Below are 14,667 nucleotides of genomic sequence, written 5' to 3'. Positions count from 1 at the left end.
TTCAACATTTTAGAGAAGATTGACAAAATGTATAAGTAAATAAGTTTGTGACTCTGGTCTGTTAATAATGGAAAAAGCAGCACATCTACTTTACATTCATTTATTCGTTAAACATGGAATAAGAAAACAATGAACTAGGCTCTTTCCACATCTTGAAGATCAAATTGTGGGGGAGAAAACTGAATAAAAATGCTATTCTCATTGGAGCTACATTCCAGAAGTGGAGACTAACAATTAACAATATCAGAAAAGACAATGTGCCATGTACTAGAAATTTATTAATGCTAAAGAGACAAAGAAAATCAGGCTAGAAACTGCAGTGGCAGAGGAAGAGGTCGCAACTTTAGACACAATGACCAGGGAAAGGGTGTACCATGTGAAAAATGAATTTAAGAATGTTGTTGAAACAAATGATTGGATATTGGAAGGGCAAGTCAAAGAGGGGCAAAAAAGTGGAGAGCATAGGCAAGCACTTATTAGATTTCTGTGGCTGCCATGAAGCAGTTTAAATATGGTAAAGATTCATTCTCTCATAGGTCACTGGATAACAAACTAACTTTATCCTAAATTTAATAGCTATTTTACTGAGTTCATAAACTACAGAAATTTGCTTACATCAGCAGTATATCCTCATGTAAACCAAGCCAGATTTTTATTTACATTTATTCTTACTTGAATATGGGCTTTCAGTTGTGTGATTTCCAGGTGCCTGTTTTATCCACAGTTTTTTGTCTTCAACTTAGGTGTGTACACCCATGAAGAAGGACTGCTAAGTTCAAGGCCACAGTTTAGACAAAAATCAGCTTCTCTGTAAATTTTAAGACTTTCTGAATTAGTTTGGCTATATTTATTTTGTTATTCAGGTCTCCTAAAAATAAAACAAATAGGTTTTGACTTAGCTGAGTCAAGGTAAAAACTGGCAAAGTTTTTCCAAATCTAGAATGAACAATTTTAGGATTTTCCATTCTGGAAACACATTATGATACACATGTACTTAAAAATATATACTAAAACACTAATATATTATTTTTTAGTCTGTCCCTCTCAATTGTAATTCACATTTCATGTTGACACTAATAAATATATAAACATGATACCTAAGGAAACTAACATCTATTTACTCTTCAATGACTTCTGTTTTTGTTACATTTATGAGGTAAACATCAAACACTGATTACTTAATGCAGTCTTAGAGACTGGCACATATGGAGGCAGAATTAATATTGGGAATATTATATGTTTCACTATTTTACTCCATATTAGGGACAAAGAAAACCAATACAAGCTTTAGTGGAATTGTACATTTTTTGAATGTATGTCAAAGTCTGTTCTAAGTCACACTAAGTCAAATCTACAAATTTTCTGTACACAAATTACTATACTTATGCATAAGAGATCGTAAATGCTTCCTCTTGACTGTCTTCACAATTATCTCTGACCATGACTGGATTTATTGTCAATAAACAAAATGAGTTTGATGTTACATTTGAAGATTTTTCTTCAGACAACAGAAGGGTCTGCAATGAGTTTTTCTTTGTAGTACAATTTTTTTTTAAAAAAAAGCATTTCTAAATGTAATAACCTATTGCTGTGCTTAGAGTACATTCACTGTGTAATTTAGATAAAATATTTATCCAAACAGAACAGCACATAGCTATCTAGAATAATCAAGGAGAAAACAGCAGAAAGCTAAAAGCAGAGAGAATGCTGGACACAGGGCCTAAGGTTCAACCCAGAGTTGTGATAATAAACATCCTTGCCCAAAGAGCTATCCAAAGACACCAAACACCAAGATTTTATTTGTATAATTTCTGTATATCTATGCTCAGCCTTGTTCTTCCCCATTACACATCTCTTTGGTTGAGATCTGAGTTCCCTGTAGTCACTCCAAAGAAATCTCCTGACACTCTACCTAACCCTTCCAGGACTCAACAGAATCCAAGAATTAAAAATTCTGATACAATTTTTTTCTATGCCAAATTATGTCAAAATCTATCACTTGTGATATCCAGTTTCTTAAAATAAAAGTCAATGTATCTGTATCCAAAAAAAAAAACAAAAAAACAAAAACCTCCTGCCTCCTGGAAGTGATAAGTGAATGCAGTACAGTGGCAGTGACAGGTTACAAAATTGATATACAAAAAATCTATATCATTTCTATACACCAACAATGAACAGACTGAGGCGGAATTGAAGAAAGTAATCACATTTATAATAGCCACAAAAAATAGAAGATACCTAGTAATAAATCTAACCTCTACAAAGAAAATTTATATGAGAAATTGAAAATGATACAAAAAGTAGATATACCATGTTCCTCACTTGGAAGAATTAATATAATCAAAATGCCATTTCTACCCAAATTAATTTATAAATTTAATGCAATCTTAATCAAATTACCAGAAATTTCTTTTAAATATAGGGTAATAATCATAAAAACTTGTCTAAAATAATAAAAAGTTCAGTATCACCAAAGTAATACCATACAAAAAGAATAAAGTAAAAATCATCTTATTCCCTCACCTCAAAATACATTACAAAGCTGTGATAATCAAAACAGCATGGTATTGGCACAAAAACAGGCATGTAGACCAAGGCAACAGAATAGAGAACCCAAGAATAAACCCCCAAACATAAGCCAATTTATTTTTGGCAAAGAGCACAAGATAAACCAGTAGAAGAAAATCTCTCTATATCTAAAAAAAAAAAGAAAAAAAAAAAAAGAAGAAGGAAAGAAAGAAAGAAAGAAAAAAGAAAAAGAAAGAAAGAAAGAAAGAAAGAAAGAAAGAAAGAAAGAAAGAAAGAAAGAAAGAAAGAAAGAAAGAAATGAAAGAAAGAAAAAAGAAACTGGACCCCTATCTTCCACCATTAACAAAAATCAACTCAAAATAGATCAAAGATGGGACCAGTAGTTAGCATAATGGCTTTGTTGCTGCACTCCCATGTAGCCGACTGATGTTCGAGTCTCGGACCCGGTGGCTTACACTCACACTGGGCGCATGTGCGTACATGCCCAAGATCCCGAGAGAAGAATGGAGGAGAAGGGATTGCGGCGTGGCCATCCCCTCCCCCCCGGAGGGGGATTTTTCACTTTCTATCTCTCTGTCTCTCTCTGTCTTTCTGGCGAGTGCATGCACCCTATAGCAAAAGCATCTCAAAAAAAAAAAAATGGATCATAGATCTAAACCTAAGACCTCAAACTATAAAACTACAAGTGGAAAACACTGGGGAAACCCTCGGAGAGATCAGCATAGGCAAAGACTTCTTATATAAGACCCCCAACGCACAGGCAATCATGCTGAAAACAGACAAGTAGGTAAAAAGGTTAAAAAGTTTCTGCACAGCAAACGAAATAGTAACTAGAGTGAAAAGATAACTATCGAAATAGGAGAATATATTTTCAAACTGTTCCTCAGAAAAGAAACTCATATACAGGATACTCAAGCAACTTATCCACAAAAAACAAACTAACACACACACACACACACACACACAATAATATTAAAAGCTGGGGAATTGAGCTGAACAGACAACTCTAAGGAAGACGTATGAACAGCCCAAAAAGTATATGTGAAAAATTCTCAACATCTTTTATCATAAGGGACTTGAGGATCAAAACTACAATGAGATACAACCTAACCCCAGTCAGAATGGCTATGATTAAAAAATGTTTTGGAAAGGCTGTGGTGAAAAGATAACTCTCCTAAACTGTTGATGAGGATGTAAATTAGTACAAGAACAGTATAGAAGTTCCTCAGAAACCTACAACAAAGCTACCACATGACTCCACAATTGCACTCCTATCTAAAGGATAGAAAATAGCCAGAAAATCATTAGGACATCAATGTTTATTGCAGCATTATTCACAATTGTTACGACATCAAACCAACCCAGATGTCCAAGAAGAGATGAATGGATTGACAAATGTGGCACATATACACTATGAAATACTAATTTGCTTTAAAACAAAAAAAGCAAACAAACAAAAAAGTGAGACTCTGGCATTTGATGGAAAGTGGATAAATATAGAAGATTTACGAGAAGCAAGTCAAACTATGAAAGAGAAGTATTATATGTCCCTGCTTAATATATACTGAGTGTCTACACTGTATGGCAGAAACTGAAAGAGTGGAAGGTATAAAAGCATGGAGAGCAACTGTGGCTACTAGAGACAATGTGGGAGGAGGGTGGGCAATGGGAGCTGGGAGAAAAGGAATAGAGAAAAATAAAGCAAAACATTAAACAGACACACAAAAAAATATTATCGATAGATGATATAGTATATACTATATAGTGTATATATAGTAATATTGTTGCTATATTGTTGATTAGATTAATGTACAATGTATTATGCTTGGAAATTCATTACTTATGCTGTGAAGATGTACAGTTATTAAGTGTAAAAACCAATAAAAGAAAGAAAAAATAACAACAACAAAAGATGACATTTAGAACCTACAGATGAAGTTTCATATTCTGGCTGAGTTATACCAAGAACAGGTGATGCAACTGCAGAGAAAATCCACTGAGGAGGAAAGGCTGCTTAGAAATGTACAGGGAACATTGTAGTTTTTTTAAAGACATTAACTGCACATATCAGATTCATAAGGCCACAAGAAGATGGCCAAAGTCATGGAGAAAGAACTGGTGACAACCACTTTCTCCTATCAAGAGGAGATTCGCTTCTATGAGAACAGAGCTCAAGAAAGCTGGTGCTATCTATGTGGCTAGAAGAAAGCTCAACAGCTGAGGAAAGAAAATGAATGCAACAAGAGTTTAGGTTCCACCCTTTCTCAAGTTGCCTTTTAGGTCCTACAGCTTCAGATACAGCCCAAATGGGCCCCAAAATACCTGGTGTCCCTGGGTCATCAGCTCCCCTATGAAGGGGTGCACTATGAGAGTTCAAAGACCCAGGTTTGATTCAGGTATCATTGGAGCAGGGACTGAAACTCAAAACCAGAGTAGGACATTTGTATGTACCACTCTCTGAAGTGATTTTGATTTATTTCTTTTTAGTTTGGCTACTGTTACTTCATTAATATAGTTTCTTCTGAGAGCCACCACCAGGGAGGAGCAGCCACTACTGCCCAGGACTGTTTCTTGAGGGAGGATGAGGTGAAAAAACAGTGAGGACCCCAGTACTGCCACAGGAATCTGGGAGATCAAGAAGCTCATTAAGAGCTTGGAGGCAGTCCTGGGTGTGAGTGCCCGTCTACCCCCTCCTCTTAGTTCCCAGACCCTTCAGAGTGACTGCCCCTGCACTGCATGGCCAGATGAGGAGAACCAGGCTCATGAGGAGAACCAGATACTAGCCAACTTCTGCCTTCTTGATCTCTGGCAACCGCACCAGCCTGATATCACTGATCATTCCTCCCAAAGACCAGATTTCTTCAATGGCGAAAATGTTGAGTTGAACTCAGTATTGGATCTAACATTAAGTCCTGAGTAAACCAACTTTCAGTCCTGGGAGCCATTAAATCTATACAACAGAGACATTATACCTTTATAACAACTTTATAACAAAGCACCTCCAAAAGTTCTGGTTGTTCACTGTAGAACAATTTTAACAGAAGAAGGAAAGGAAAAGAAAGTCAACACCATCATTGTATTTGTGTGACAACAAATTCCATGCAGAGGATCTTACAGCACTACTTACAGATGATATCGAGTTTGCCTCCATTGTAGACGGTACTGGTACTCTTTTGGGCACACTCTAAGGAAACACAAGAGAAGTCCTTTACAAATTTACAGTGGACCTCCCAAAGAAACATGGTTGAGGAGATCAATCAGTCTTGCATTTTGCCCATTTAAGAATGGAAAAGTGACAGCACTATGCTCAGAGAGTAGCCAAGACCACTGTGCAGCCATTTATTTCTGGGGACAAAGTGAAAGTGACTGGTCTTATTTTAGCTGGATCCTCTAAAATGGAAACAACATATCCTTTAACTGACATATCAATCTGACATGCTTGATCAGAGATTATAATAAAAAGTTCTAAAATCAGTTGATATAACATATGGTGGTGAAAATGGATTCAACCTAGCAATCAAGTTGTCTACTGAAGTTCTCTCTAATATGAAATTTATTGAAGAGAAATTAATAGGACTATACTTCATTAAAATTGGCCAGGACACGGGGCAATTTCTGTCTCTCTGTCTCTCTGGTACACTCAGCCTATAGCAAACATCTCTCTTTAAAAAATAAAAAAGAGTATATATACTCTATGAACTACTCCCCAGCCATAAAAAATAACAAGACCCTGGCATTTGATAGAAAGTGGTCAGATATGGAGGATCTATTGCTGAGTGAAGTAAGCCAGGCTATGAAAGAAAGATATTGTATGTATCCACTCAATATATACCGACTATCCGCACTCTATGATAGAGAGCAAAAAATTGGAGGACATAAAAGCAGTGAAGGTACTTAATGAGAATAGGACAGTGTGGAATGGGGGAAGTGAAGAGAAGAGGATAGAGAAAGATAGCAAGAGAACAATAGAGAGGCAGGACGTTAGTGAGAAACAGATATGGCTTATTAACTGTTGATGATGACATGTATAGTATTCTCAACTGGATTGGTCTGAGAAGTATTTCATGAGGGGTAAAGTCTTTTTACAAGCAAAATGAGAAATAGCGATTGATTGTTTTAAAAAATAATTAGAATAATAATAGTAATGATTGGGAAAAACCTAGAAAAGATATTGAAAGATGAAGCGGGGATATTAATGTCTCTGTATTGACTGACATGCATGGCATTCCCTTTTGAAAAAGCAATGTAATACACTATAAAGTTATATGTAATCCAATGTAATATAAAGAAGATTATGATGATAATAAAAATTAAAATTAAAAATTAAAAAATAAGAGACAATTTCAACCTCTTTTCACTCCTTTACACTCCCTCTCTCCCTCCAGACTGTCCATGTTAAGAATGCAAATCTCATTGTTATGGCAAACTGACGCATGAAGCATTTGGGGCCATTCACTGTTTACCTCTGTCTGTTTGGCAGACACATTTGTACCCAGTGTTTGAGAGCCCTTTGAATCACTTGCTTTAACAAGGGTCCCCATAATCTTAGTACTAGAATCCAGTTTGGAATGGATATGGTGGAGCTCTGTGCTATTGCTGGGATTGGGAGAAATAAAACACAATTTAAGTGAAAAAATATATATATGATTAGTTCTCAGTGATGGTTAGAATAGGTCTGTTATTTATGGAAGTGTTTTAAAACACCGATGAGTTAAATGCATCCTCATGAATACATTTCCCAGTCACTAGACGCTTTCATTTACATTGCACAAGTATTATATTTTGATTTAAAGAGTATGTCCCTAGTTTCTAAACCATCTGAGCTTTAGATAGAGTCATTTAAAACAATAAATGTCATTTCTCTCTAAGTTGTTTTTGCAAATCAATACAAGTAACAATGTTTACCTGAATAAATTTTGATTGTTTATGAAAAATAATTTTAAAAAGACAATTCATTTGGAAAGCATTGGTATATAGTGTATTTTCCCATTCATTTATTTTCTCCTCACAACAAAGGAAGGGTATTTCATAAAGTGTCACCAAAATCTAGAGAATCTTCTGATAGAAAAATAGCAGGTTTGTTGGAAGGGTTACCAACCACACCAAATTGTGTGGGTAAACATTACCAGGTTTGTCTTCATCCTCTCAAAGAAGACGTAAGAATTAGTAGCATGGTCTGACTTGAGTGTCTTACACATGAACAGAAGAAAATGTTTGGCCCAAATCTATCATTTCTTAATTGTGTGCATATGAGGCATAAATCTGCAGGTCACAAGCCTTCTTACATTACAGGAGAATATTCTGTTCTGAGGCAGAAACCATATATAAAGGTTATTTGTTGCCTAATATACCTCATGACTGGTCATCTCTCTCCAATATTTCCATTTTAATTGTGCTCATGCACCTTGACAATTTGACCTTTCGGATCCTCTATTACTGAGAGAAAAGTGACTTGCAGGGGGGAGGCAGCAGGTGGTAAATTAAAGCAGCTGGATAGCACATGCCTGACTGCATGGTTGGAGTCCCTGACCCAAGCTTGAAAACACTCCAGGCATGTTCCCAGCGTGCATGCCCAAAGTCCCGAGAGGAAAATGGAGCACAGGGATTGCAGCAGGGCCGTCTTCCATGAGGGTGATTTCTCACTTTTCCTCTGTCTGGAGAATGGAGACACTCTATAGCAAACTAAAAATCATTTAAAATTAAAAAAAAAATAGGGAGACTTGGGTGGGGTGGGAAGAGAATCTAATATTTGGTGGTTACAACATATGTTTCCATAATAAGTTAACAGGCATTTTGTGTTATATTTTGAGTTTTCTGATGTTAATAACTCTCCCTCAGCTTCCTCGAAACTGTAGACTTGCAAATCTGAGGGGAAGCCCACAAAATGTGTTTATTTCACTCTGTGTATCCTCACATGTAAAGTCCCATCAGGTGTCTTTTTAACTCCTCATAAATGCTACCATAAAACTGTTGCACTTTATTTTTCTAGTGATGACATCACAAAATGAATGTGATTTTAAAAAAAAATGGGAAGAAAACAACATAAGAAAGCTCGCTCTGTTTGTTTCTCCTAAATGCTTTCAGAACTCTTAAACTTAACCTTGTGGTTTTATTCTTTATCATACAGACTTCTTTATTAACATGACTGCACCTTCCTTAAGACAATAAACTCCCAGAAGATAAGGATTTGGTATTAATCCTCCTTGTTTCTTTAGAATCTGGAACAATGCCTGGCCTATAATAGCCATCAAATAAATGTTTAATAAGGAGAAAATAAATAAGCAAATTTAAGTTTCTGAGAGATAAAAGCAATCTGACTCCTACTTACAGAGCTCTTTCTATGTATAGGCTCCCTGAGTAATTATTATTAATGAAAAGAACATTGATTGCTTGTTAAACAGAATCCTATTTAGATAATAAGCAAGCATACTCTCTCTTTCTGAACGAGAATACTCATTAACAAGTACTGAAGACTGAAATGACATTTATGGTAATTTATGAATAAACACACTAGAGGAAGATAATTACCTGTAAGTGAAGAAGATATGGGAGAAAGTGAAGAAAGAGAAAATCTAGATCTTATTCTTCTTGTGCTGGGTGCCTCCAGAGTTCTGATTTAAAATGTAGGAGTCATAAATTGGATGTTTGCCTGGCGTTTTGATTAGAAAAATCTTGAAATTTTAAACAGCTTACTTTATAATTTATCATTAGGGAATATTGACTGTCCTTATTTCCATGACTCTTGGACATTAAAAACAGTCTGAGTCAATGGTGATCCTTTATTACAACATCTGTCAAACTGTGTAAGAGTAAAAAGTTATTGCTGGGCATGATAGTATTGCATTATAGTAACACTGATATTTTATCTTATCAAAACAGAGCAGGTGTTTTCCCCGTAGATGTTTCTAGTAAGGAAAAGATTGCTTCTCTGTCTCTCACATTCAGGAAGGCCACTGCAATAATTAAGAAGACAGTAGTTTAGAAAAATTACAATGCTCTCATTTAGTTAAAGTACATTCTTGATTAGAACTTTTTCAAATTCATTGAGAGGAGAGCGGGAGAATTCCAACAGAGTCTTAACACACAGCCTCTCATCCCTTCCTCCTCCACCTCTGCACAGACTTCCAGCCAGCTCAGATCATGGGTACACCTACAGGTGTGCATGGCATGTTCTGATCAACCTGGGAACCAAACCCAGACCTTCCCATATGGTTCCAATATTGCACAGTGATGCCCTGCCACCTGTGTCACCATGGCTAAGACTTGACTGAAACTCCTTTTCTAATTTTTTTTTTATTTCTTTCATGAGAGTGAGAGAAAGACACACAGAGAGACAAACAGAGACATAGAGAAGTAGGCACCACCAATAGGTTCTCCACATCACAATCCACTTCCACATGTGGTCAGCACATATCACAGCATGTGTACATGAACTTGGCATGCTCAGCATACAAACCCAGGGCTTTTCTTTAGTGTTTCCAGTTGCATTGCCACTGTATCATCAACTGGCCCGATAGGCTTTTTTTAATGGCTATGTTGAATGGCTGTACATGTACTACATTATTCACATGGGAAGCCTGGTTTAGATCCCCAATCAGCCTGATTATGTTGGATGTGTGTGGAAGAATCACACTGTGGCAAGCCCTCTCAAAGGTATACTTCTCTTTCTCTCTCTTTGTCTCTGTCTCTGTTTCTCTCTTTCTTAAAAGTAAGAAATAAAATAAACTTTATTTTTAAAAAGTAAAAATGATGGAAAAACTTGGAGGAAGTAATTTCTGGATCATTTCATATGCACAAAAAAGTTTTATTACTTTTATGACAAAGTAGCCACTTGGAGCCATGATAACATCAGTCTTCATACCCATCTGGATATCTGGATGTTCTTTTAAAGAATTAAATGTAGGGCTAGCAGGTGGTATGGTGTTTAAAGTGCTGGACTCCAACATGTCTTATCATGGTTTGAGTCCCAGACCTGGCACTTACTTTCACACTTTCTCTGTCTCTTTCTGGTCAATTTTTTAAAAAAAATAATTAATTGATAATATTATTAAATAAATTATTTAAAATAATTAAATATAAATATAAAATATTTTTTAAAAAATCTATTTAGATACTCCAAACTAAAATTATTTCCCAAAGATCCTTGTTTTTAATAGAAATAAATCAAATATATCCTACTTAATAATCATAAAAAGAATTTAAGCCACAGACTTTAGATCATTAATGGAAAGTAAACACAACAAGTATTATCTTTCTAATTCAGGGCTAACATTATGATTATCATATTGTTGTGTCTACCTCTCGGGAATTTTTGAAAATGCATGAATTAGTACAATGTTTCAGTCACTTCTATTTTCAATAATAATAATGATAATAACATGAATGAAACTGTTTTGACTTTTAAAGCAAGTTTCTATCTGGCTTAACTCTCTATAGTATCAGATGGTTGGCAATCACTTCTCCTACCTATTTGGCTCAGCTTAAAAATCCAACATCAAAACCTCAGCTGGAACAGCAGGTGGAAAAGTACAGTCTGGCATCATTAGGTTTAGCCAAGTCCAAAAGTCAATGTGAACCCAAGGCCACAGTGCTCTGTTCACAGGTCACTTACCAAACTTTAAAATTCATAGAACTTTTCAAACTAAGCAAACCAATATATGAGGAAAGAAAATGTTAGTTTTAATTTTGAAGCAAACTGGAATAGCTCAATTGAAATATTCCTCATACTGTTCAATTCAATAAATACTATTCCTATATTTTGTGCAAAATACTATAAGTATGGGTGGAGGTGACAGGAGTAGGGAGTAAAAATTAGACACAAATCCTGATTTTGAGGGGCCCATAGCTCAGTGATTTCCTGTATAGGGAGAACAATAAAATATTTGTGTAATTTTATAATTGTTTGGGTTAGTTATATGCAGAATATACTAAAATGTCATGGAAATTCAAGAAAATTGTGAGCCCCGTAAAGCAGGGGTTAAACACTGCTAAGGGAGTTGGATCCCACATGGCCAAGCATGGTTTAATTTCTGACCCCTGGGTATTGAAAAGCATGCAGTATATGTGTGCATGTATCCCCCAAATCCTGACAGGATGGAGCAAAAGAGGAAAAAGAATAGAGGCATGAGAACTCCACGTTGGAAGACCTCCCCCTCTCTGACAAGCACACATGCTTTCAGGAAATAAAAACAATAATAATAATGCAATAAGTGATCGTAGATTGGATTAAGAGAAGCTTTGCTAATATGTTATTTTAAAGTACACTGGAAATCTTGAAAAGGTACAATAAGATAGAGTAAGAAGAGGGATAAGGCAGGAAGGACCACATAGAGTGTGTTAAGGCTACATCAAGGTGTCTGGACAGGCTGGAGTATGGTTTTCATGAAGAAGAATGAGGAAGGAATCTGAAGAAACGGGTGGAAGAGGCCAGACCACTGAATGCCATAAATCCAGCTTGACAAGTTTAAACTGTAGGCAGTCAGGAGTTATTGGCTGCTTCACTTTTGTTGGCTTTTAGAAGGTGGGTGAAATTATCAGTGTTCTGTTTTAGAAGGAATAACCTCGCAGTCTTATGTAGGGTGGGATAAATGGGAGTGAAAAGAAAACAGGAGGCTGTTACTCTATCCCATTCAGAAACAAGCCCTGAATTCAAATGTGGGTAGTAGAAACAGGAAGAAGAGAACTCATGTAGGTAAAATTATTTCCTTTCCTAAATTCTTGAAAGAAAGTCTTTTCATATTTGTGTGTGAAACTATTACCTTGTCACATTTTAACAATGAAAGTGTGTTACTAAACATTTCTGGCAATTTATCTTGTTATGTACCAAAATAGCTTTCTTGAAGTGTGAAATTTCATTTCTATGCGGTCTTTGATCACATGAAACTATTCTGAAGGCTGGAAAAATATGGGACGTAATGAGGTATTTGGTAGCCAAACATTCATACTCAGAATTCATACTCATTTATTGTTTTTTGAAAGCATTTTCAAGGATCAGCTTTGAGTTTCAAAGCAGTAGCTGAAAGAATACAGTAACATTTATAGGCCATATAAATGTGGGGTAGACAATTGCTAGAATAGAAGAAACTCGGTTCTAATGACAAAGCTAATTTAGATGAACTGTGGTGATGGTATAAACTTGTGAGGAAATTCAGGCATAAAATAAAGGCTAGCCATTTGAAATTATAGAAATTTCAACATAGAGATAAATGCCTTCATTCATTCATTCACTATCTCACAACTTAGTCAAAAATTGAAGAAGATATTTGGAGAAAAAAGGAATTTCAATGTGTTTCTAGAATGATTTGCCACTAGTTTAAAATATTTGAAACTTTTTCATGTTAGAGTATAGTCATGCACCATATAATAATGTTTCATTGAATGACAGACCACATATATAGCAGTGGCCCCATAAGATTATAAGATTATAGTTTAACGCCATGGGCATTGAGGGAGACAGTACAATCGAGAGTGACACCAGGCTTTCTTCTTGAACACTTGTGTGGAAACAGCAGCATTTACTGAGATGGAAGGCTTGAAGGAGAGAAGAGGTGGGTGAGAGAATCAACTGATTGTTTTGTCTCCCTTAATGTCTGTGGCCATTAGTGACATTAGCAAATAATATTCAAATATATTCGAATCTATCAGCGCTACTCTATCTACACTGCCACCTCCAAAATGCCTCATTATCCCTACACATCTCTGAGTCTCCTTGCTATTCTCACATCCCTCATTTAGAAGCAAGTAACGCTGCTCACACGTAAACCAGAGTATGGTACTGCTTGTCACACACCCCTCAATGACCACCAAGGCACTGAAAATAGAACCCAAACTAAGGTTGGTCTGCAGAACCCTAACTCTCCTGGATTTCATGCTTGCCACTCTAGTTCATTCCCTGAGCTTTTTCTATTTCTGGAACATGATATGTCAAGTATTACATTAGGGGCTTTGCATATGTTGTCATCTTTGCCTGAAATGTTCTCCCTTTCCATTCTCTGCACAGCTCATTTCTTTCCCTTTCGGGTATTACTGTTCTCTCCTCAAAGATGCTTTTCCTGACCACCCAAGGAACAGTCCTTGTCCCCATCCTTTACATATTTTCCTTTTCAGCACTTATCACAGTCTGTAATTTTGTTCAAGTTTTTCTTTATTTGTTTTTCTCCTACTATACATGATAGCACATCCTTACTATCAAAGTAGATGAGGGAACACAAAGCATTCCCAGAACTCTAACAAGATAAAAAAATAAAATCTAGTAAAGTAGCAATCAAATATAATGAAAGACCTGTGAAAATCACCCAATCCAAGAACTAGGGGAGAAAAAAGGTTAACAAAATGTTTGACTAGATTTTATTAGAAAGTCTAGAGCAGACTCAAGAAAAAGAGGTCCCCAAATGACATTTTACATACCTTATGTACTAGTAATCCCAATAAGAGATGAGGACATCTAAGTCCATTCTACATTGCTATAACAAAATTTGTCCTATAAAAAATATTTTTTTCTACAATATTGAAGATTAAAAGAATCTATAGTAGATTTCTCTTTTCAATGTATATTTAATTAACCAAGCTTTATTATTTTGTTAAACTTTTTCTTTTCTCAAAGTGTAGATTTACATGTGATTGTAGGCAATAATATAGAGAATATCCTATACTCCCCACCCATTGTTCCTCAATGGTAACACTTGAATAACTGAAGTTCTACAGCACAACTGGAAAATTGACATTGATATTCAAATTTCACTAGCTTTATATGCAATCATTGTGTGTAAATATATACTTACTTCCAAATAAGTTGTCATGTGTAGATTTCTGTTATTACCATATAGAATAGTGAGGCCAGCAGGTGATATGGTGATTAAGGTGCTAGACTCCCACATGGCGACCAAAGTTCGAGTCCCAGACTCAGAGGCTTAAAAACCAAGCTGGATGTGGGGCTCTGCGTGTCTCCCCGGACCCCCGCCAAGCCGGAGGAGGCAGGAGGCGGGCCGGGTGCAAAGGCTGCGTCTGGCCTTGGGACGTCGCGGGCCCTTCCAGGCTCTGCGTGTCTCCCTGGGGCCCTGCTAAGCCGGCGGCAGCAGCTGCTGCCGCCGCCCGCCCGCCCCCCCCCCCCCCCCCCGCGGCCCCGCCGGACGAGCCTAG

At 36.4% G+C, this 14,667-nt stretch overlaps 1 pseudogene; it reads left to right on the top strand.

The window, feature by feature from the left end:
- LOC102502923 (eukaryotic peptide chain release factor subunit 1-like) overlaps window positions 1-14,667 on the top strand; it is a 61,553-nt pseudogene that overhangs the window by 21,635 nt on the left and 25,251 nt on the right.

This window comes from Tupaia chinensis, unplaced genomic scaffold (assembly GCF_000334495.1).
Source record: "Tupaia chinensis unplaced genomic scaffold, TupChi_1.0 Scaffold000225_1, whole genome shotgun sequence".
Lineage (NCBI taxonomy): Eukaryota > Metazoa > Chordata > Mammalia > Scandentia > Tupaiidae > Tupaia > Tupaia belangeri.
The sequence above is the reverse complement of the archived record's forward strand: the minus strand, read 5'-3'. Positions and strand labels throughout refer to the sequence as shown.